This window comes from Topomyia yanbarensis, chromosome 3 (genome assembly GCF_030247195.1).
Source record: "Topomyia yanbarensis strain Yona2022 chromosome 3, ASM3024719v1, whole genome shotgun sequence".
Classification (NCBI taxonomy): Eukaryota; Metazoa; Arthropoda; class Insecta; order Diptera; family Culicidae; genus Topomyia; species Topomyia yanbarensis.
Window position 1 is genome coordinate 390,170,059 of NC_080672.1, and position 26,737 is coordinate 390,196,795.

Below are 26,737 nucleotides of genomic sequence, written 5' to 3' on the forward strand. Positions count from 1 at the left end.
GTCTTCAACCCCACAAGCAGTGCGGCCACTTTTGCATGAAGTCAGGTGCATCCGTAGATTTGCTCCTAGTCGCTTTCTCGTGTAAATATAGAGTTGAATTGGAACTTTTGGGTGTTTGTCAGTAATTCGTGTTATTACTTTTCAGTTTTACATCAGAAAATAGTTTATAATTTGTCTTTGGACCAGGAATCAGTATCTCTTTTTTGGCTAAAATTACCAATTAATGAAGCAATACGATTATGGTTAAGATCTTCTCTTGATAAGTTACTATTCTTTGCATTATCGTTCATAATTAAAAAATAATCACGTCATTATGGGATTTGCACATTATTCTTTACCTATAGAAGAACGAACATCGGCTCTATTTTATACTTGACCTGCGAGCAGAGATTTTTATCGATGTGCGACAACAAATTGTACGAATACTTGGTTAGACTAAAAGATAACGATTGCTACATAATCGTAAACTACCTTATAAATCAAGTATACAGAAGCCATTAGCTCTTTACAGAGTATGTTAGTAGAATTTTTGCTGAAAGCAGTGTATGGCAATCGTTCGTATCTTTCCCTTTGGGAAAGTCAAATCAAGATTTGATAACAAATCGTTTGCCTTAACCAAATTGTTTAGGAGTAATAAAATAGTAATGCAATCGGCCAATACGAATTAGGGTCGAAAGCTAGTTATTCCAGTTTAGGAATAACATTAAGTTTTATTTATCGCCAGTCCCATTTACCAATGCTTTCCTGCTTGTATAATTATCGACTGCTGGATATGGCAGATTTTTAAAAAAACTGATTCTGTCTAACCAAAAACCATTGTTTTTGCATGGCACTAGTGCATCTGCAAATTTATCGATACATATGAGTCCACCAGTGACACATTGTGTACAATTTTCTACCTTAGAACGAAAAAGATTCGCACACGACTATCCATCGAGTGCGAGATCTACACCACCGTCAACAGCCTCATCCAGCTTCACAGGTGAACATAGCTTCAGTTATTAACTCTCTTCCGGCATTCTAGTTACATGTCCGGCCAGCTGTAGTCTGCCGTGTTTTATAAGCATTGTGATGGCAGCATGTTTGTACACAGTCGATAATCTGTCTCCTTCATTCTGTTAGGAAAAAGTTTTCTGCGCGTCCTATAGATATAGCTATAGAATTGCAGTTGAATACGCAAACCGCAGAAAATCCCATGTATAACAAACTGCAAACCACTTTTTATCTATCTGCGTTATCACATATTACTATTGTCACTTGTCGTTCCTAGACTTATGATCTCGTCGACAACAATGTACTGCATGCATTTCTAAGTCTGAACCAATGCTGTGTGGATTTCTATCGAATAGCTTATAGTCAGTCCGATTTTGACAGCCTCTCTTTAAAAAAGCACAAAAGCCTCTTCAACTACTCTACGATCGACTCCAATGCACAGTGGTGCAGGATGTAAATTTAGCAGGAATTTTGAGATTTTACTAAAACTAAACAACTTAACCTTACTAAGTCTTTGGAGAAGTTGTCGTAGGTTGTGAGCCCCTTCTTTTTGATAAAACAACAGTTAGGGTGGTTCTATTTTTACCAAGATCAAAAAATTAACTATTTAATCATTCTAGCTAGAGCCAAATGACCAAATTCAGCGAAGTTGTAGAACGACAAATTTTGGAAAAGTTTGCTAAAGACATGCAAACTACTTTTCATTCCACAACAAATTTAAAATCGAAGGTTAGGGTGTTTCTTAGAAAATCTGTTTTATTCAAATAACTTCTGCGGGGTTGATTTAAAACTGAAGTAGTCTTCAAAAAATTTTAAGATTGCTTTAAGACGAATAATTTGTTCCATGGCACCACATATCTAACTATTTTCGCTAAAAAATTATGAGCACTTTTTCGCCAAAAACGGGATTCTTTGGAAGAACAATATCACTCATTGGAACAAACAAGAGATAATTCTTTTCCAACTATAACTCAAGTTATAATTGAGCATAAAATGGCGAACACGATTTTTTTTTTAAATTTCATAAAATTGAGTTCAAAAAATCTATTTTTGATATAAGTATTTAAATCTTTTGAATAATAGAATCTAGCGTTTCGATGGGTTAGAAGAAAATGTTCGTCTTTAAAAACTCTGACAACATCTAAAAGACTTGTTAAAAAAATGAAATCGGAAAAAGTTATATTAAAAATTTGGGTTTTCATTAATTGACCCTTTGTTATATATATATATATATATATATATATATATATATATATATATATATATATATATATATATATATATATATATATATATATATATATATATATATATATATATATATATATATATATATATATATATATATATATATATATATATATATATATATATATATATATATATATATATATATATATATATATATATATATATATATATATATATATATATATATATATATATATATATATATATATATATATATATATATATATATATATATATATATATATATATATATATATATATATATATATATATATATATATATATATATATATATATATATATATATATATATATATATATATATATAAATTACTTTCATGGTGAACAATGGAAAAAAATTAGTTTTGTTTTCATAATAAAATATTGCACTTTATAATACTTTTCTAATATTTCAAATATTGGCCAAGGTGTTTCTAATGTTTTTAAAATCAGAAAATTAACTGTTTAATGGTTCGAGATAGAGTTTCGCTGTCTTGCGGAAAATTCTTTAAAAATAACATTTTTAAATAACTTTGTCGAAGACATTCGAACTCTATGTCGTGTACTTTTCATTTTACAAGAAATTTACCAAAAACAAATAGGGTGTTTCTTAAAAAAATGATTTTCTTTATATAACATTTGCAGTTTTGATTTTTTATTAAGCTCGATTTAGAAATACTTTGAAGGAAAACAATTTGTCTCAATATACCGAACCTCTAGCTTCTCTCGTTAGAAAATTATATATACTTTTTACTAAAAATAAACTACTGTTTTAGTAAATATTGCAAGATTTAAAAAAAATATCGCATTTCTCATTTTTGTCATCTATACTGCAAAGCATGCTATTTCATATGACAGCAACGATATTTAATGTGAAGTGCTCTAATCAAAGATAATGCTTTTTAAAAAAGTTATTAAAAAAGTTATATTTTTTTATAAAAAGTTCTCATAACTTTGAAAAAATAAAGTTTTGTAGTTGGTGTTTTAAAGCAAATTATGCGCCTTAAAATAACTTTCAAGTTGTCCAAAAGGTTGAGTAGAGTAGGGTCAAGTAGGTAAGTTTTATTTAGCGAGCTTGTGCGATGGCATTTTGCAGTGATTTTGACAAATAAGCACTCGTTAAAAAAGTTATACATCTAGCAACGTTTTGGCGATAACGACTTTATGCCTGGCTTAATATTTTTCAAGTTAACTTCAATAAGGCGAAGGTACTTTTTTCGATGTTTTTAAAAACTGATGGTACAATATTCGAGGTTAAATAAAATAATGTATAGACCTAAAAAATCAGCGGTTCAACTTTAATTTGAAGAGTAAGAATACTGCAGAATATTTAAAAATTAAAAACGCAAATAATATATTCAATCCAGTGACGTCATACAGGTAATAAATTGAGAAAGTGGCAAACGATGTGAAAAATAATGAAACCGCGGAAGGAAATGTTAAAAAAAAAACTTTTTTTGGCAGCTTCGTCTGGCTTTGTACTTGCGAAAGTGCCCCCGTCGTCGCCAGAGTGTGGAATTGAAGTTGTGCATTCCGGCTCGCGTGATTGTCTAGCTGTGCAGCGATCACGTTTGCACTTCAGAGCATTTTTTCGAATTCCTTTTCCTTCTCTTTTTCGGTCATGTTTTTTCGATTATCTACTTCAACAACACCTTCAATTATTATGTTGTTAACTGACGCGAAATATCTGACGCGCTTTGATTGGTGGCGAGCATTTTCCTTTCAAACTAGCACGTAACGTTTTGAACGTGATCTTGAATTGTTTCGAGACTGATTGAATACTGGCGCCATCTTGAACGGATGCAATTACGTTCTTTATGTACTCTTCGCTTCGCTTTGGCTTTTTTCGCGCGAAATTACTCACAAGTTTCCTGTCAAAATAATTCAAATTTACATTATGGTAGTGACCTATAGTACCCCACAAGCGTATGTTACATGGTAATGTCAGTATTTTTTCCAAAGCAAAAATATCGAAAAACCAACACAAAACTCGTGTTCAGTATTAAATTTTACGTAAGAAAAAACTCACTTGACATTTTTTTTACATTGATTAAATGTTCTGTACTGAGGACGAAAGATAATGACATTTTGCGAACACATAAACGACCCTCTGGTACATACGGGTGACGATCACAAACTCGCCGCCATTGACGTTGGTTTCCTTCCAAATGGGCCCGGCTTTTGGTTTGGGGGTGCTGGACGCTGTTTTTATAGTGAATAGAAAAAAATTAATGTACTTTTAAAGTGATCTGTTAAAGGTTGTAAGTCTGATCGAATACAACTAAAAATTCGGTCGTTCAATTCAATATACCCTTAAAATTTTGATTTATGGCAATAAAAAAATGTTTTCAGGATTTTCGGGGAGACAAAAATTTCTATGCGGTCATTTTTCAACCGATTTTCAATTCTCCAACTGTTTTGGAAAGAAGAAGAAAAGAACCTTTCCAACGGTATGCTATATTATGTTCTTTTGTTACAAGTACTATTTGGTTTTGGGACAAAAATATGAAAGTAGCTATTATTTTGCAATATTTTCATGAAAAATTTGCATATTTTGACGTAGGACTACGTCTTTGTTTTCGATATGGGGGTGCACTTTGCAAATTCCACAAAAATGGTATGTAACGAAAAATGTTCCAATTTTAAACGCAGATAATTCAGCCATCTCACGATTAATTTTCAATTTTTTTGCGCATATCGCTCCGAAATACTTCTAAGAATAGATTCCAATAGATAAACCCGAAGATTTTTTATATCATGGCATTGAAAATTTAAATAATGTACAACCTAGTCAATATACCGCGCTTTTACATACAGAAGATAGCGCTTTCCAAGTCCGGCACGACAGATTTGTGTATCTAGCGCGCTGCGCTTCTATGAATGACGTCATCATCGACTATTTAAAGAACGGATTTCGCCGGACAAGCTCAGTTGCCTGTTGAACGCAAGGCAAAGCAGATCACTGCGCTGTGTGTGTTCTTACAGCCAGTGTACCTGCGTTAGAAGTCCGTTACATTGGCTGTGGAGGTACGCTACCCAGCACGCGACTGAGCTTGTCCGTTCAAACACTACGCTTTCTTTTGTGTTGTGCTCGTTTCCAGCACACTTTTGAGTACAATCTCGAACACAATTATTCGTACACAAAATCGTTTGTACATTCGAGCTCCATTTGCAAACACGGGTTAACATTGTGTCGTGGCATTAGTTGTCTCTTTCGCTCTACTGTTCATCATCATCGGCGTTGACTCGTTTTGCTTTGTGCGCTTGAGTTCAATGTTTGAGGCGAATGTGTAGGTATATCTAATTTGTTATTAAATTGTTAGAGGTTGAATGCGTAACCTGCAAGATATCAATCTGTGCTTTCGTTGCGCAAAGACGAAAACTTTCTTAGCAACAAATTTACGCGGATCGATGGAAAGCACAACGAAAGTTTTTTATTGACGTTCGATCAATTCATTGATCCATTTCCACTCAACTTATCCTATTTTGATTCTGCTAATAGGTACATACTAAGCCTATTTATGACAGAATACACTGCCACTCGAAAAACAGTTGCAAAAACGCATCTAAGTCCATATATAAAATTGTTTTCGATTCTCGTATATTTATATTTTCGATATAGGATTAAGAACACTGCATTCGCTACATTTGTATGCGTACTTTAGGAAAGTTAAATCATGGCAAAATATAACTAGAAAGCTTAGTCTATACATGAAATGTGATCATATTGTCTAAAATTTGATTTGCTCAAACTATACGTAAGAAATATATTTGATTTATTATTACTCTAAATGTACTAAGAAATAAACATTTTACATTAAGTAGTATAGTCCTACGTCTACAGTTTGTGCAACCCTATCATAGGGCTGCCTCTTGTAGTTTTTATTAGGATATGTCATTGTTTTAATAGTAACTTAAGGAGAATTTAATTCCGCGCCAAACGACCTATTTATGATCTAAATCGGTTGAAAAATGGCAGAGGTATTATTTTTCAAATAAGAAATTTGTTCGCATGCATTTTTAAGGGGACGCTAGCTCAGACGCCGCCAGACTTTGGTGGTGAATAAAGCTATGGGGAAGCATATTGACCCAAGTAGCAATTCCAGTTTTTTTTATTTTATTTTTTAATAGCCCGCCTCTTACCCCCACACCAAAAAGCTCACAAACGGAGCCCCCTGGTAGTGGACACATCAGTTCTCAGCGTACAAAAAAAAAGGTCAGCACAACAAAACAAAGTTACGTATCGCGGAAACGCTGAGAACAAAAAAAACATTACGAGACCGACAAAACACAAAATTTGACAAGAAGCTACGGTGAGTACCCAGCGGAAAAGAATCCTTTTAAGGGTCCCATCGTAGCTTTGCAGGAAGCTCATTATAATTTAAATTTATTTATTACTAATTGCTATAAAAATGCATTTATCAATTGTTTTTATTAAAAAAATGTTAACCAATTATAGCTAAAGGAATAAGCTCGATTGGTGGTGAACGTAGTTTAAATTAAAAATTCTCCTATTTTATTTTTTAAAATTAGTTTCAATTTTGCTTGGAAACGAGTGCGACATGTTATTTGCTTTAAATCAGTAGGAAGCTGGTTGAATAACTTAGGTCCGATGAAAGAAATGCGTCTTTGACCAAGGTTCGTGGATACTCTGGAGTATAATAAATGATTGGCTTGTCTAGTGCTGTGAGCTCGAATGCCTGTATTGTTATGAGCAATAGTATTATGCAAAGCATTGTGGATGTATATTATTGTTTGGTAGTTAGTCAACCCAAGCAAAGGTAAAATGTTATGGGCATTATTATTGTATAACAAAATAGTAGGGTACATAAATGGTTTTTTATAAATAATTTTAAGACATCTGTTTTGAAGCGTTTGTAGCTTTTTCAGATTCGAGATACTGGCACGGCCCCACACAGATACAAGGTAGTTCAGCAATGAGTGGATGTGCGCATAATAAAATTTTAGAAGTACATGCTGGGGAACAAAAGAGCATACTTTACGCATAGCCCCACATAACGATGCAACTTTTCTCTCTATAGATGTGATATGCTCAATCCAGGAGAGTGTGGGGTCTAAGTGAAGTCCTAAATATTTGAAGCAGTTAGTTTCCTGAATTACAGACTGTCCCATTCTTGGGTCTGGATGCACGCCTATAGCTCTTCTAGATGAACGAAACAGCATATATTTAGTTTTTGATAGGTTCAAGGTTTTATAGCACACTACAAGTGCATTCTAAGTTTTAAGAAGGTCTTCATGAGTACCATAAAACCTCAATTGCTACTAGGGGAAGTCCACTGTCAACGCCCATCGCCAGATGCTAACAGTGGTTTTTTTTTTCGCCAAAAACGCTCGAAAAATTATTCACGCGAAACCGGTAAAGCGTACAGCAATGATGTCTTCTGGGATGTTTTACGATTATCCAAGACCTATATTTTGATTATATAGGTATAGTGATTAATCCCCCTGAAATGAGAGATTTGCCACAACTTTAAAAACGTAAAAAACGTATGAAAAATAAGATGAATTCTACAGAAATGTCAGAGAAATGTCATTTTTTTTTGTGAACATTTTTACTGAAGACCAAAAATCTTTATTTATAGTACACTCGAAGTTATTGACCGTTGTTTGTGTATGACCCCTTAAAAGCTTTTATTCAATATATCTTCTTAAATATCGTAGATAAAGCTTCAGCATGTTCAAGAAAGCTGTTCGTCTTATCAAGATATATATTTTCCAGAAGAGATCATAGGTCAATCTCTTGCGACTTAGACCTAATTGGGAAAAAAGTACAGCCAGCTCTAACTGCAATTCGAAATGCAACATCAACACTATGAAATTCAATAGAGTTCACTTGTGTCTTGTTGTTTTCAGCCGAGTTATAGATGAATTGAAAAAGCAATTTTTTTCCAAAAATGTCAAATATCTTCGAAAATAACGAAGATAAGAAAAAATTTCTATTAATAAAAATTATGTATTTTGGCGATTGTAATAACTTCGTAGAATATATGATGCCCGTAGGAGAAAATTTTCACAAAAAATAATTGTGGGTGTCATCCAAATATAACGAGCTAGAACATCTTAAGTATTTAAAGAAGAGATTTCGTGTATTCTGAAAAATATTCGTGAAAGAAATCTCCACGAGTTTTTCAAAGGCGTTAGAACGTTTCTTTTAGCAAAAAAAATCTGTTGGAAAATCTCACCTATAGGAGGATTAATCGCGAATATCATAGCAGCAATTTGACGGTATTTTTCGTTGATATTTTTGACGAGTAGTCTGAATACAGTATTGACACAAACTCAGCCGTTTCCCCGTTAACAACCAATCACCATTTTAGAACACTATATTTCTCAAAAAAATGCCAAGTTACTTTGAAAATACATGACGTAAGCCATTGTTGTAATATAAAGTTTTTTATTTTGATAATTCAAAACATTTGACTGAACACTTGTGATAATGATATTTCGAAAGTTATATTAATGAATTGGGTTTAAAAGGGCCACCTACAAACAACAATGTGGAGGATATTAAAGATTAATGCTTTGTGTCTTAAGCAAAGTTGTTGGCAAAAGCATGTTCTGCAACTTTGCCGAAGACAAAGAAGAATGTTGAGAAATTTTCGTAATTTTCATTAAAAAATCGCTAAATTATAATTGTTATAGTCATATTGTTGTCCCAACACCGCAAACCGTATTTTAGTCCGTAGAAAGGACAAAAATCCATAAATCTACGGAAAAATCCGTAGGGTTGGCCACCCTGCCCCCACCACCGTCATCGAGTGACGGTGAACTTGACTGACACAGTTGGAAACAAAGTTGCGTTTTCATTTAAACTTACAATACACGCCTGACGGAGATGATCGACAGCGCCGCCATCAACATCTCACCGCGAGACAACACAGTAATCGATTATTATCGGGCTAATGTGCGCACATTAACAGCTAGCCTAGTATACCTAATGAATGCACAAGGCGGGTCTCTGTTTTCTATGTCGAGCACGGACGCTGCACCAGCAGGCAGCTCTGCACTTGACAGTACATATCGCTATTTTGTATGTGTATAGTGATAAAACCTATTACGACGATGATGCAGACAGTCGAGAAAATCCGGGAGGGCCACATGTAGGTCAGGGTCTCAATTGTGCTAGTCGTGACGAGGAGTTTAATTTTAGTTCGCGAGAATAGTTCTGTGGTGTGAATGCATCGCACCATCGTGGTTGATGGCACTCTTCTCATATATATGCGTATAGATACTATTTGCATTCATCTCGCCGACTGGAGCGAGAATAAGAAGATCTAGGGCGGTTACTAGCTACTGCTGGTGGGCGTGGGCGTATTGTTCTGCAATTGAACGCGGTGCAGCTTTTCAGCGAAAAGGCAAGTTTTTCAATGGTCCCCACTGTAAAGGGGTGAATGAAAAGGAAATCTAATTTGTGTTCGTCTGTTGAATGGTTCAATTGTAGCGTTGTTTAAGGATTTACTTTTCTATAGAATTTTGTTGGATCATGGAAGATAAATTGTGAGTCCTGCGCGGTGATAATTGCTGGCATTCAGTGCTAACTATTCGTCACGATAGAGTGTGGCAGAATCAATTCTTCCCTGAATTGTATTAAACTGAAAGCTAAAAGCTTCTCGTCTTCTTCTTAAATTTGTAGGTGCTCGCGAATTCTATTTTCGTTTTATATTCTTCAACCTCACAGTTTCATATCTAAGGAAGGATTTTGCATTTTGTATAAAATGTCTATCCAAAAATGGCAAAAATTCTGCAATCATTTCAACTCACGAATTCTGTTGCGAAACATGATACGACAACATTCTCCGTCATCCCGTTTCATAATTACCAATTCGCCTACATTTTACGACCCACTGGAAAAAAGTCCACACTTCCCACCCGAAAGATCTGCGGAAACATTTACATTTTTCGGTCTTTCCGAGGTTCTTCCACTTCACGTTTCCTTCCACGCGTTCCCTTAGTTGTCAGAGCCCCGCCTGTATATTGTTTCACGGTTCGAGGGTCAAGTTCAAATCCATTTTACTTCGCTAGCTGCTGACTGTTGTACGCCGGCTCTCAACTCGTATCGTCGTTGTTGTCTGACGGCCCAGCGAAGAACCGAAATATCTCAGCACCATTGTTGCGGTGTGGCGTGGTTTTGGCGCGATGGCACTTAGAGCGGGGCTTCATCGCAGACGGTGAGAAAGTGAGGTGGGGTAATTTTGCATAAATAATAATATGTACAACCACACAGCAGAGGAACACTACTGAGCGGGAGCTTGCTGGCTCGCTGCCAACGGACGCCACTGGCCTCTCGAGTTGATTAGATTGGTGGTACTGCGGAAAAAATGCGGAACAGGAATAATGTTGTGGGAACAGGAATGTTTCGGTTGTTGACCGTCGGACCAAACTAGTACAAGATATCGTGCGGAGTTGAGCGGCTCATTTCGCTGGTGATGAAAATTATACTCACGGTAAAAATCCTGTTGATAGAATTTTTTGGGAAATTGTTATCAATTCAAAATTGAGAGGCGGTGGTTAGCTATTTTCGTCCGCGTCACTTATTACCTATTTTTATGGAGTGTCTTGATCAACAGTGCCATCTTTGAAAATGAATGCCCTTGGTTATGCAACAATTCTTTTTTTAATTTTATTTTAATGCAAACAACTAAACAGTCTTCATTTTATCGTATTCAGAATTACACATATTTTGTCGCATATAATTTTAAGTATTTTTTGATCCGCCGGGCGATGCCAATCGCACTGATATTTCTTTGGACTGAGCAAACTAATTCGTTTGTTTGTTTAGTATCTATTTGACCAACTAGAGAACTAATCTACTGGGCATACGGTGTGCGTAGGGAATACGCATGATCCTGTCTGAGTGGAATGATGACTGTTTAATCATGTATGAGGATTGAGAATTGACAATTCGCGAAAAGGGTCGAAAACCAGTCACCAATTTGCGGCAATCATATCAGCACGCAGAACAAATGTATTAATGTCATGTTCATTGGTTTATTTTAGTACATTAAATTATCAATCAATTAAAATAATTGTTCTCAATGTATTGCGTACCTTCATATACTTTGGAGTAGTACATTATTGATTGTCATGTTAAACATATTTCTTCATGAGTATCCAACTATTATAACTTAATTATTGACGTAAAAATGTACAAAACCAGCAGTCCCTTCTTTATTTTCTACATTTGCTTCATTTTATTGTCACACTGTTGTTTTAAATTAAATCAATTTCCTTTCGTTCTTAGAAACGAAAAAAAAGGTGGGGGGGAATCATGAATGAACTCGAAAATTAATTTTTGTTTGATTTCTCTCAAGTAAGTACTAGATTATCGAGAATGTGCTATATAATTTCTTTAATTTTTCAAATAAATAGTCATAGCTCAGCTGATACTCATCTACTTCATATCCATTTTCACCATTTTTGCATCCCTTATGAATACTTAACATATAACAACTAAACTATTTCGAATTAATGGAGAAAAATTTAGGCAAAAGTGTTTTTTCTCCATTAAGGAAAAAATTGTTTAAAACTCTTTTTGCGCTTGAAGATCCGACACTAACTTAGTGACAGGATTAAGCTATCGCCGGACTGACGCTAGCTCTAAAAAAACGAAAGCACTGAGCAAACCCCAAGTCCTGCGTGATGTCCCATAAGAAAAGTTAGTGCCGGATTCTGATGGGACGAAGTCGAAACGCAAATTCCATAACTAATTTACTCCCTAGATAGAAAGCTCCTCTGCGCAAGAGATGCACAAGACCTATAACTTAGCATGTCAGTGATAGTGTTTTGACTTCGCCTCATCAGTATCTGCTACCGACTTGGCATCATATAAACGCGAAATAAAAAAACAACACAGCTTGCATTCATGAACCGTATCACTGGTTGCAAACGAGGTCCCAAACACACAGAAGTTCTGTTTTGTTGATGCAACATAGCAAAATCGTAACTTGATTCAGTTAAGGGAGTAGGGGGGGTGGAATTTTTGCGATTTTTTTTAGAACTTTGCCTGAAGCAAATTTATCAAAACTTTTGTACATTATAGTGTATCATGATTTGCGGTGTTACCTGCCATTCAAAAACTGCTTTACCGATTTCTTTCAAATTTTTTTCATTTAAGGGAGTGTTTACTCATAAAAAGGCGGAATTTTTCGTGAAAAATTGTAATTTTTATTTAAAATGAGTAAAAACCTCCTTAATTGAAAATTTATCTCAAAAACTCAACGTAGGGGTTAGGTATTTTTTACATAAAATGTGTATGCAAAGTTTGAAAGAAATCGGTAAAGTAGTTTTGGAACGGCAGGTAACACCGCAAATCATGTTTTTGCAGAGACGTTGTACAAAAGGCTTCGTTACCGAGTCGTTTGTCGATATTTTTGCATGGAAAAATCACAGCATGTTATTGAAATGATATACAATAATGTACAAAAGTTTTAATCAATTCGCTTCACGCAAAGCCATAAAAAAAATTCACAAAAAAAGTGTTTATTTCACGCTGAAACCCTATTACCCCCCTTAATCTTTTTTGGGTGTTGAATTAAAATCTATGTTTCAGTCAAAACATTCTTTTTAGCATGATACCAACAACAGAAAAAAACTGTGAAAATCCGTGTGAATTTTCTAAAAGATCTGTGAAAAATCGGGATATTTTTAAAAATCTGTGAAATTATCATAAAAATGTCAATCTTTGAAAGAGAATCGGTTACCAAAAATTGTAAAATTAATCTGTGACATTATATAAAAACATGTAACAACGTGGCAACGATGGTGTTGACGAGTCATATAGACCCGGACTTCCAACTAGATTTCTGAATTATTTTAAGCCGAATTCGACGTTTTTAAACCAAATTGTTTGGTAGAGCCTCAATTTTCTGTTTCGGGAAAATATTACAATTTGAACCCGGTTGGCCAATAGGTATCGGTGCTGAATTAGGTCATGGTTATCCTTCATAATACTGTAAAAACGACGTGGGACCAGGGTTACCACATTCACAGATTTTTCTGCAATATCACAAATTTTTTTCACAATTTTTCATCACAGATTCTTTTTTACAGATGACAGATTTTTGTCATTTTGATGAAAATTTCACAGATTTTGAGAAGTATTGTGATTTGTCACAGATTTTTTGGAAATTTATCACAGATTTTCATAGAATTTTTTCCTGTTTTAGTTATCACAGATGGTAAAAAGATTTTTTTTTAAATTTTGAAATAAACTAGAAAACGTTTTTAAAAACCAAACCTTAATGATACTGACATTTCCACGTAAATAGTGACCCCGGAGGCTAAATAGGGTTCTTGCGAAAGATCAGAGACATCCGGAAAACCGGTCAATTCATGAATCCAGTCGTAGAACTATGAGGATTCTTCAAAAGAATTTTCAAAAGCATTGCCAGCATACATTAGTTAAATTAGGTATGGAATTTGCGTTTCAATTTTGTCTCATCAGAATCCGACACTAACTTAGTGACATGACTAAGCTAGCGCCGGATCGACGTTAGGGTAAAAAAAACGGACACTGATTATGTTCCTGAGCAAACCCCTAGTCATGCGTGGAGTCCCACAAGAAAACGAGTTCATTTTAAGCTGATAGAGCTGGTGAAATCGAATCATTTGGTTTGATTTAGCAAGTCATTGTGAGGTTTTTTTGCATTTCTAAAATTTACAAAATAAATTCAAAATAATAGTTATATATCTTCGGGAGAAATAGTAAATGGTGAAAATAGATGTCTGACGCCAATTCAAAATCCTAGATGGCGACTTCCAGTTTAAAAAAATTCTCTATATTCTTACCAATATGGGTATTGTCGGAATAGGATATATGAGTACCTCTCAAAGGTGGTTGACGAGAAGATGCCGAAAATAGATGTCTGACGCCATTTTCGAATCTAACATGTTAAACAACATCCGCTCAATAACACACTTGACATACAAACACTCGCACGATCAAACATGTTAACATACAAACGCTCGAATCTGTCACGATCATTCGCACACACGTACGACTGCGACCTTAGTAAGTAAGTCAGTAAACGTTCCAGAACTTTCAAATTTATATACGGGGTCTCAACTACGAATATATAAACGCTCGGAGCGACAAAATCATGAGTTCACCAGGTCCTAACAAGTTAACCGTACACTCAATATCACGACCAAATTTGGTCGTAAGCAGCGTTTTAGTGGGTGTCATTATCCGTCTCACCAGCAATTATGATGAGTGATTCTGAGCTCTTCTGAGAATCCTGCTCTACTTATTCAGTTGGACACAAGTCGATGCATGACGCCACTTCAAAAACCAAAATGGCGTTTTCCGGTTGTGTAAAAGTCGTCAACTAAGAGCAAAAAATAGCTTCACATATAGGCTTCATAAATATTCTTGTCAACTTCATTACGAAAATTCCCATATTGTTGGGGCTATAGAGAATTTTGCTTAGCTGGAAGTCGTTTTCGTTTTCAATATGGCATCGTAAATCGATTTCTGTCATTTACTCGTCAATTCCGTTCCAAAAAACCCTATTTATTGGGATTATCGAGAATATTGCTCAACCAGACGTCGCCCTTGGTTTTAACCCTTTGCGACGCAGTGGGACGTATACGTCCCACCTACTTCTCCTTTTATTGGATTTTTAGTTATCATTGACATATAAATACGAATTCAGGGTTTTAATTGACTCTTAGGGATGTAAGGAGTACAACTAGCAGAAAAAATTATGTGAAGTTGTTAATTACTTATTAGTTATAAACAATTGAAACTCGAAAATCTATTTTTTTACAATAAATTCGGCTGCGCCTGAACTAAAAGTCCTACAAATCTAAAACATTTTTGAAAGTATCTCAAACATTAAACTAAATAATAGATTTTTTTGCAGAATTTTTCGTAGGTCAGTTTTTTTGAAATAAAAATTCAAAATATGCAAAAATGGAGTTTATTATTATGTTGGTCTATAAAAGATTCTGAGTCAGGGATAACTTCCCAACTAGCATAAAATAAGATTATGTGGTTTTTGAGGTCGCTGATTACGATTCTGATAACAGAATTTGAAGATTCAAAATGGCAGCTACACAATGGCAGCCATTTTTTTTACGAAATTTGCGAATTTTGTTACAAAGAGCATAAAAATCGATTAACAAGAGTTTTTGGGGTAGCTGATTACGATTCTGATGTCAGAATCAGAATCAGCGACCCCGAAAATTCCCTTGTAAAACGTTTTGAGCCAATATAAAAAAATGAAATTTAGCCAAGCGCAGTCGCCATATTCGATCCGCTATTTTGAATTTCACATTTTCGACGTCAGAATCAGAATCAGCGACCCCGAAAACCTATATAAAGCTAAAAATAACAGCATTAAAAATGAAAAAAAAAAACGCGTCGCAAAGGGTTAAAATGGCGTCAAACATAGATTTCGATCATGTGCTCGTCAATCCCGTTCCGAGAACGATGGATTCGTTTTATCTGCCTTTCTTCCCAGTGGTTTCGCTTATAGATCTCAAGACCTGTCCTCAAAAACCTTCTTGGTAGTCCTGTGACATCCGTTGGACTTAATACAATATTGAACTTAATTTCCGTTTGCCGTAAAGTTGCAAGTCACCGTCAATCTAAAGTAAATTTAATAAAAATACATATTAAGCTTATTGTGATGCACCTTAAGGAATATACAGCGAGAGAGAGAAATATCACTATGTTGCTTATTACGCTTTCAAATCTTTAATTTTGTATTTGAGAATGTTCTGGGATTGCCATAAACAGCGATTGGACTCTATACTGTATCCAACTTGGTACTGTGACCCTCCATGAGCATGTACTGCATCCATAGACGGCCGACAGCTGATTACGCCTTTTTTTAACTGGTAAGGTGTTTTTGCATAAGCTTGATGATGCCAATTGCTTTGTTTGACATTTTAAATTTCTTAAAACTAAGGGATTACAGCTTGAAATTACTTTTTATAATAAAACTAAGGGAAACAAATTTGCAAAGTATCAAGTTCCACGTACAAGGGGGATAGTTGAATTATATTAAGAATAGGACGCAGGGGGGGTGGGGGTACTATCAATTGTAGTTATTTTTTGGGTTAGTACTACAGTTTGGTTTTTCTATCAAGAAAGAGTATTAAATTGATCAATTGAGACTAGGAAAACATTAGAAGTTGAATTTTGTGGTGAGTGTTATTATACTTTGCAAGGACGTTCAAAAGCAACCGTTTCAGGGACAGACGAGAGAAGGCGAGATGGCAAGAAAATAAAAACATAATTCTGCAACTTCGGAGTAAACGAAAGATTGACCAAACCAAATACAGTCTTGGACTAGCGGGTGTTTGGGTTTTCATGTCGCTTAGTATCAGATTATGAGCTTTTTAGCTTTAGATATCCAGACGATTTCGTAATAGAGCTCTGGTACGGATCGGCAACACACCGAGTTGCTTGTATAATGTTATTTCTGTAGGACTCGTTCTGAGTCGCTAATGTTGGTTACGATTGTAGATCTTGAGAGCTTTGTTACACTGAACTCCTGGAGCACATGAAATATGTACCTATGTACTAGCGAACAGTTTCACGCTTTATTATTATTATTCAATTTTGACTTGACTATTTTTATGAAAGGAATTTTGAAATGTTAAAAGAACCACATCCCAAATAACGAGCACCTCTTCTACGAATAAATTCCATGTAGTAACCCCCGATTTGGTATATCATAAATCTAAATTACAAATAATCTTACTTCTTTTTATTGCGTTAGGAAAAATTTCCAAAATATTTCATTTTTTCGTGTTCAACAGTGGTTTAGCGCCACCTATCGTCACAATCATACAAATAAGAAATATAAGTAGGTTGAAGTTTGTAACAATAAAAAAATGTTCGGCAAGCAATTCAATGTTGCGGACTGAATTCAAAAAACGACATCTGTGGCCATAAATAGGAATATTTACTATCTTTCCTGAATAGTAGTACAGGAGTAGCCATATATTTTTGGCTGACCGACCAAAATGGAACCCCTTTTTTCTTTTTCTTTAATGAACCAAAGGTGTTAAAATTTTCTTCTTTAGTCCGTCAAGATAACCATGTTTCAACATAGAGGCGTCTCTGTGGTTTCTAAAGAGAACAAATGAATTGTGAACAATGAGAAGAAATTTAAGCGGAAGTACTTGCCAAACATGTGGAAAGCTAGCTCGTGAAAATGTACTCTTTACAAAGAAAATGGGCGGCGCTGAAAAAGTTTTTAAACAATCTAACCTAATATAAGCACATGTAAACCGAAGAGTCATGCACACCAAAAAATAATGAAATTTAAACATGTAAATCAATACGAATGTAAACAACGATTGAATCAAAAATTTGATTGAAAATTACGTTAAAATCAATTGGAGCATCAAACAGCATACAATTTTACACTTTCATTCACATAATATTACATGTCATTCATTTTACAGCAGTATTCGAGTAAAATACATTGAAGTGCATTGGTTTTCCGTTTAAAGAAACTGTAATTTTTAATCCACGTGTAAAATTATTTTAAAAAAATCGTTGAAGAGAGCACGACAAGTCGTATGTATTTGTGGTGGAACTTAATTTTATATTTATATTCATGTTCCAAAAATGTGCATGAAAATAAACTTAAAATCGCAAAATATTTTTTTCTGTGTATACATAAAATGGCAACTTTCCAACAAAATCGATTATTGCTGTGGGTTTTTTTGTGTTTAACTCCTGTAAACAAATTATCTTAAATTTTGAAATCAGATTTTTTTGCAAAATTAACCGATCGTACTTCGATAAGTAAAGAACCTTTCTTCAGTCTCACAAAAATAAGAAGAATCGATTGGTGTTAGCTAGAGTAGTAGTTTTCAGTGCAAACTACAAAATCAATCATTACGAACAATGCATCAGCTTATAACCAAGTGGCCATAAATACCTTATTCAACGTTAATGTTAATAACGTTTTCTTGAATCACCATATTGAAATCTCTAGCTGTCCGGATTGAACCTCACTTTCAGTACCTGAGCAATCCAAGCAAATGCTAAGCCCCCATACCGCACAGCTGCGGCCATCGGAAACCCTTATCGCGTTAAATCTCGGCCCCTCCGAGAGATCATTGGTATGACCGCCAGGATTCGCCTCCAGGCAGCGACCGGCATCGCTATCGCCCACACTGCAGTGCACTGCCCGATGCAACCGACTGCTGATCGACTAGCTAGAAAAACCCCTACGACGGACCGACTGACCGACCGGGGTGATTACGCCGCCGCGTGGAGAACATTTAGCGACGACTAACGACCCAGTGATTGATAGGTTGATTGATGAGGTGATTTATTCATTGCATTCCGACATACGTACCTATACGTATAACTACATAAACTCACATGCGTTACCTCCACAGAAGAGCTACGGGGAACACACCTAGTCGCGATTCCTGCCGCGCGGGGTTTTGCAATTGCCATTGCCGGGCGCAATTGCAACTGCTGCCTGCCTGACCCGATTGTATTGAGTAATGATTCTTCGTCGGCGGTGAGTATAACGACTTTGGATAGTGTGGGGTTTGTCAGATGCAGCACAGATGGTAAAGTGAGTGGCCAGCAAGCGTGGGAAGGGCAGCGCTAGTGTTTTTCTTATCGATCGGAATGTTTTGGTTTCGCTGTGTTGTAGGTGTCAGTCAGGACCAGTGAGAGGGGAGCTGCTTCGTTTACAAACATAGCTTGATAAGAACCTTTGACGCTACACAAGTTGCGTGTAATGAATTGATCAAATGTTTGTCTTGTTCGGTATTTGCCCATTAGAGCCCGACATAGCGGCTCCTAGGCGTTGGAGTGTTTCAATAAATGTGGAAAATTGTGGTTAAGGATTTTTTTATCGATCTTTACTACTTGAAAAACATCAATGAAACAATACAGTTCGTGTGTTCAATTTTTAACAACACTAGAATTACTGTTTATTCCAGTTCAACTGGTTTTGTCAAATTTAGCAAACTGCTAAAAATAACGTTTAACCCTCAAAAAAATCACGAAGCATGAAAGCCCTGAGGAGTTACAATTTTCAACGAATGAGAAATTTGTAATAAGAAGTATACTATTTATGACCCTATCACATATATAAAGAAATTGAAAATCATTCACCAAATCAGTCCTGCGAAAATCTCGAGACCTCGGTGAGTTAATAATTATCAGTGGATGGTATTTTTCAATTTGTCGGTCCGCTGGTAATGCCACAAACTGTTAATTGATGATATTTGCTCAATTTACTGATGTGAAGCACTTCATTTCAGGTCACGGCTCATTAATAACGCTGTGCTAATTTAATGTTTGTTTTGCCTTAATTGTGTTATGAACATGTTCCGCTGTGTCATCGTCGTCGTTGAGTATTTGGTTAAAATGAAAAATTAAACGAAAGCAGAAAAAGGCTGATTCTGGATCGGGCAATATTTTTTTTCATTGGTAATAAATACAGTCGAGCGATTTACAGTATCTCTGGTTTTATTGAGCCTTTCACTTACCCAGCATTATTTCGAATAACTATAAGTAATTAAATAATTGAGCTCGAGATTTCCTTCTCATGCTTCTCATCTCATGTTAGAGAAATTCGACTCTGATCAAAACCAATGCAATGATAACCTAATAGTAAATTTTCCTAGGCTAGGTCCTAGATCCAATAAAAAATAACATTGATATCCACTGGACAACACGGCGACATGACCGGGAACTCTAGTAATATGAGACAATTCATGCTCTACTGGAATCTGATCCGCACACTAAAAACTAAGTATCAGATTCACGGTTCGCGCAATCATTCAAAAATAAACGAAAATATGCGAATGGCCACACTGTTATAAAATCGAATTTTCGCACGCGAAATCACATACACGCTAGTACACGTTAACATACAAATGCTCGAGTCTTTCGCGATGATACACGTAATCGTGTACTTTCTACGCCAGCACATCTGAACCGTACACTCAATATCACACTCAAAATCACGGCTAGCTGCAGTGTTAACCTAGATACCCGACGAGTTATAACTATGAGAAATTTGTAATAATCAGTAACAATTTCTGAATATTTCAGATTTATCAATTCTTTTTCTGGTGAAAGTGATGTAAAGGGTGTCCCACATCAAATTGAATCACGGAAAAAAACGCTGTAGAAAATTACCTAGTGTTTCAAACTTTCATACAATAATATAGAAACTTTTAGTAAGCTTTTAGCTTATTTCATTCAACTTCAATACCAACTTGTTCGCAGACATTTGACCCGGGATCTGGTGCGCATCTCGCGCAATGTCTTCCGACTTGAAATAGACGTCCTTAACTGTAACAAATGAAATAGACTAAGAGGATTCATAGAATATAAGCACCCTACGCTCGCACTTACGCTTAGCTACACTCAATAGGTTCTGTTCAACATCTGGCTGCAGCTTCTTCTGTACGGAAACCCACCTTTTCTTCTTGTTTTCCTCAGATTTGACCTGTCTGTCTGCTGAAAAATTGACAAGTATTTTTTGATGGGCTTTAGTTTCGGTGCGTTGGAAGGGAGGGTGGGGGGTCATTTCCTTGAGTATGAAAGTGACCCCGTTGGCTTCGTACCACTCCAGAACAACGTTTTAATAGTGGCACGAAGTTAGATCCGACCAGAAGTCGTGTTGCTTCAACAGAGGAAGCAGACGCTTCTCTAGACACTCCTTGAGGTAGATCTCTCCGTTTACAGTCCCGGTAGTCACGAACGGTGCACTCCGTTTTCCCCATGAGCAGATCGCTTGCTAAATCATTGGTATTTATTGGCAAATTTTGAAAGTTTCTGCTTCCTTACTTCCTCCGGATTGTCAAACTTGTGTTGAGCGGTGAAGAACAGTAACCCCGGAAGATGTCGGAAGTCCGCCTCGACGTAAGTCTAATAATCCATGATGAGACAATGAGGTTTTGTCAGCATATGGGTGTACAGTTTCCGGGCCCGTGATTTGTTTACAGTATTTTGCCACCCGTCATGATTTGGAGCATTCTGCGCTTTGTATGTATGCAGTCCGTCCCGGTCTTTGGCTCTCTGAACGAAAGACTTGGACAGATTCAATTTTTCGGTCACATCCCTAACCGAAGCATTGCGATTCCGCTTGAACGCTTTCACTACACGCTTGTGCTCCTGATCACTAATAGAACATGCATTCTGACCACATCTCGTCGCTGTTGTGCTATCTTATGACAAGCGCCATTTAGCACATTTCGAGAAAAACGATTTTTAAAGTTTGAGACTGAATATCTTGAAACTTATAAATGGTAAAAACAATTCAAAGAAGACAATTAATGCTTCTATCTATTCTGTATTAAATTCTCAAATACAACGAAGTTCGGATGACTATGTTGCGAGTTTTCACTATAAATGTAAACAAAAGTCGCACTCACACGTGTCGTAGGCGTGTATTGATGACAAAATTTGTATGGCGTATCATAATTGTGCATGGAAAACTTTCCATAGAAAAAAAAAGCATCAATTATTAACTTTTATTAATATCTTCGGCTTTATTCGGCCTAGAAACAATCGACGAGATGCATTTTGAAGGAAATCGAGCAAGCAATCTAGAAAAAATAGTAATTTTTAACTACAGTGTTGCCAAACATGAAATATTGCCAATTTAAAAGTAAAACTGCATATTTCTCGAAATACATGTATTTTTATTTTGAAAATTTGTATGCCATTGTGTTCCTCAGATATTTTTACATATAAAAACATCTAAAACTTCTACATTACTTAAGCGAATCCCAAGATACAGTGATTTAAAGCAAAAAACTGGCAATCTCTCATCACTTTTTTCGCTATACCTCAGTAACCAAGCAAAATTTCAAAATTCTGAAAACGCTATTTTGTAGAGAATTATCAGATTAGTAATGTTGCATATCTAACTCAGTTTACCCCAAAATGGCGTTTGTCATAAGATAGCACAACAGCGACGATCTCTCCTTCCGTTCGATGCTCAGAGTTTGGTAGTAACATTCCATCACGCGACACACCTTTGATTGCACGATTCCGAGTTGTTTTCCGATGTCCCGATAAGAGAGTTGAGGATTTTCCAGGTGCTCGCGCAAAATCAATTCGCGACGTTGATTTTTGGGTGACGCTATTTTTTCCAATTTTAGAAAAAATGATGGCGGTAAAAATACAGACATTTGCAACCTATTTCGTAAGCACTTTAGTGGTGTTTTTTTGCAGCCTTCGACAGGATCAACCACCAGATAACTGTTTCTAAACTAGACAGGCTTGCATTCGGTGGCTCTTTTTTGAATTGGTTTCATCCCTATCTATCTGGACGAGAAATGGTTAAAAAAATGGAGACAGCGCGGCCTCTCCATTTGGTGCCAGCTCTGGGGTTCCCCAGGGTAGTCATCTGGGACCTTTCATATTCTTTTCTTCCTCAACGACTTGAATCTCTCGATAAAATGTATGAAATTATCATTTGCCGATGACTAAACATTCCACCTTATTAAATAGCTACCGATGCTGAATTCTTACAGTCCCAGTTTGATATATTCATAAATTGGTGTCATGTCAACAGGATGCAACTGAATGCTGAATGTAAAGTCATCTTTTTCATCCGCAAACATTCCATGGTCAAATTCGACTACAGTATTTCTCAGAGTGTTCTTCAACGTGAATCGTCCATGAAGGAATTGGGAATTCCGCTAGATTCAAAACTGAATTTTAAAGAACACATAGAATACACCATTTCCATAGTTTTCAAATTTATAGGATTTATTTTCCGTGTTACAAAAGAATTCGTTGATGGTCACTGCTTAAAAGCGTTATATTGTGCTTTGGTTCGTTCTACGCTTGAATATGCAGCTATTGTTTGGGCACCCTATTACCGAAACGATATTCAACGCATCGAAACTGCCCAACGCGATTTTTTTCCGATTCTCACTTCGGCGACTTCCATGGAGAGATCCGCTAAATCTCAAATCCTACCCTGATCGCTACAGGCTCATCGGACTCGATCTCCTATCTGTTCATCGGGATGTTTCCAAAACAACTTTTATCGCAGATCTTCTTCAATAACGAATCGACTGCCCTGATCTTCTCCAGTTATTATTCTTTCGTCTTCGTAGTGCCAGAACCAATTATGAGCCATTCGTCTTGTATGTGCCGTTTATTGAACCGATGTTCCCACGTCCTTAACTTTCATCTTTCCCGTACCGTCACTACGCGATTGTTTGTTAATTCCTAGTCAAGCTAGCTTTTGTCACTATTTTAGTTATACAGTAGCAAAATTATAGTGTTAGTTGTAGATGTAAGCTGTGCGATGTGTTATTTGGATGTTTGTAATCTGTTGGTACAAAAAATGAGGAGGTTTTATGCCTGCTGCAGAAACGGTTTGAATGAAATCAGCTCCAGGGGGATTTTCCCTGCTCCAAATAGAACAATAAACAGTGTTAACAATACACTCTAAACTACTTCTACCTAAGAGAGGAGGAAATACCCAATGAGTTATTTTATGCAGCATTTTGTGATGTATTTTGGTGTGGAACACCCTTTAGAAGGTATTATAACTTAATCGGTGCTTTTAAACATGACGATTTGAGCTTACCTTCACAAAAGTTGAACTGCAACATTGAATCCGCCTAATTGCAATTTACATAATTATTACAGGGAAGCAATCTGAGCCTTTGTTGTTGGCATTTTTCATCAACGCTGTTTGTGTCTACTGTGGAAGTCTTATTCTCTTATTCCAAATTTCAATGACAGTAGACATTTCAATACACTTTTTGAAGCGCTTCTTAACTCTTTGATCCTTCTTAGAATGTGTATAGCACTAACTTGGAATGACAATCGGGAAATAATCTCTTATTAATCAGGCATCAACAGTCTTCCCAAATGAGCATCGTACACAATGTTCGCTCTGGTTCTGTGCTCATATTAAACCCACATTTTGTGTACGAACTCGAACACGCTATTTCGTACCAAAACACGTGCACATGTTCGCCTGCACAATCGAACTCCATGTAGTATACGGTGTGCGTACATTTCTCGTACACAAAGGTTCACTCTTTGACGAATTTCGCGCTAAATCGTATTCAGGGTTGGCAGTTCCTCCTCATATTTTAATAAAACTTTCTGTACACGAAGACTTTGTCACAAAAAGCCACTTTACATACTTTGTTTTTTTCAAAAATGATCTAGACTGTCTTTTGACAAGGGCCAAACTTTTTTTACCAATTTTTTTCAAAGGGCTTTAGTCTAAAAATGACAAATTCTACAAAAAAATGTTGTTGGAGTGATTTTCACAAAATTAGTCAAATTTTTGAATGAAAATATTGAAAAAATTCTTCATCGTCTCCTACACTGAAAAAATCGATTTTAAAAATTTAAGGTCGATTTACAAAAAACCCCTTCGTTGATTTAGATGTAATTTTGTTCCAAGATAGCTAATTATGTTCCTTGCCTACCGTCAAAAATTCAAGTTGGGCAATTTCAAGGAAAAAAAATTATTTGAAAAAAACTTTTCCTTGTCTAAACTGATTTTTTTTTTCAAAGTATTTTTAGCGAAAACTAAACCACTGAAAGTCATAATCATCTCAGAATCCACTTTCCCAACTGCTAGTTACCTGATACATGCAAAAAGTATCAGTAATGAATTTGTTATATTTTCATAACAAACTTGAATGAGGCAAAGATAAGCCATTTAATATCATTGATATAGGCGAGGTTTAACTAAATACCACGTGGCCGTGTACGAAGAAGTATCTTGTCTATGTATCCACCAGGGAAGTAGTGATTGATGGTGTAGTTTCCAACAGGGGTCTGAATTACGAAGTATGGAGTTCGCTCCTTCACGAATCCGTTGCTTTGGCCATAAAAAATTCTGGTTCGCAAGCAATTGCGTTCAGGAAAAATCAAGGAGTATATAAAAACAACTTATTTTCCATCAGCCTCATTTCGAACCCTTGCCCGAATCTGCTCTTCCAAAGTTTGATCTTTTGGACGGGGCTAGTCTACCTGGTGGTGGCACGCTGTGAAAAATGCGGAGAGAATCATGAACAGTTTTCCAACTGTGGAGAGACTCCATATAATCTGATATATATATATATGGAGTCTCTCCACAGTTTTCCAACTGTGGAGAGACTGCATATGATCCGCATATAAATTATGTGGTGATAAAATGAAACATTCTTTTAAGAAACGCTGCGATAAGAAATGCAAACGAGCGCTACGCAAGTGACAACGACTAATTCCTACGTTTCCTTGTACACTAAAGAGCGAGAGTCTGACCATCCCATTGTAGGAATATCTTCTAATGTGGCTATAAATTTCCGAAGGAGGAAAATCAGTTTTCTCTCCTCAGCTTCCTCGTAAAGGCCTGAGAGTGTCTTTTGAAGAGTGCTGTTACAAAACCGAAGTAAGCGATAATCTTAGAAACTAGCAGGAATTTCCACATGGTGCACCAAAACCCCAAGTGTCCCTATATTTTAGTCACTATATTTTCCCCCAAGTTTTACACAATGTATTTGCACTACGAAACGAGTACCCGACGCGAAAAACCGTGAACAGTCTCCTACTTCGTGGTGTGCAGCTGCAGAGATTGCTTCGAATTGTACGCAAAAGGGACTTTTAAAGTCCGATCGCCCGAATTTTTCCCAATATATGGGACACTACAAATGCAAATGAAAAACTTGATGAAAGCTGAAAAACGCGATTATTGGCAGCGGTCCGTTGACAGATTAACGGATGGATCATCAGAGAAACTAGGGCCTATGTTGTGTATTCTATTCATCCTGTGATTGGAAGACACGGAACGTTCATTATATTATGATAGCTATGCATCGCTTTTATGCTAATTATTATGACAGTAGTGGTGAGTGCAATCATAAAAGAAGCTGTGCTGGCATAATTCTCCCCACAAAACTGATGGTTTTATATTTACCTATAATGCCCACAATATTACAGTTACAGAAGGCTCTCCGTTTGATGAGGCATGGAAAGAATTTTTTGTATTTCCTGGAGAAAATATGGGAGTTTTTGAGTACTTTATCTGAAAAATCAGCAGATTACCTTAGTTTGAGTTCTTTCGCAGTGCTCCATTCCGGGTAATGAGAAGGTGGACATTTGTATTAGAATGATAATGAGAAGGTGGACATTTAGGCATTAGAAGGTGGTATTTATGAATGATCGTGTAGCTTCAACGAATATTTTAAGATTTGTTCTCAGAGGACGCTCGAAAATTGGCAATTTCGTGGAGCGATGGAAGTTCAGGAATCCCAAACGCATCAACAAACCTTGGTCCAAGAGAATGGATGAGGGTCATGACTTCATTCGACTCATGTACAATCACTATACGTAGAATGCCCATCTCCGGCGTATTGGGGTCGTGGAGAGCGGTCTCTGTGCTTGTGGTGCCGGTTATCGCGATATTGAACATGTTGTGTGGTCGTGCGCTAAGTGTAGTAGTACATGATCTCTGTTAAACGAATCCCTTCGGCCTCATTCCAGTCCAGTCCGAGATGCTATACC

The 26,737-nt window shown here is 36.2% G+C and overlaps 1 long non-coding RNA gene across 1 annotated transcript in view; it reads left to right on the plus strand.

Annotated features, from left to right (window-relative positions):
- LOC131689117 (uncharacterized) overlaps nucleotides 1–26,737 on the plus strand; it is a 245,188-nt gene that overhangs the window by 77,137 nt on the left and 141,314 nt on the right. The window lies entirely within an intron of this gene.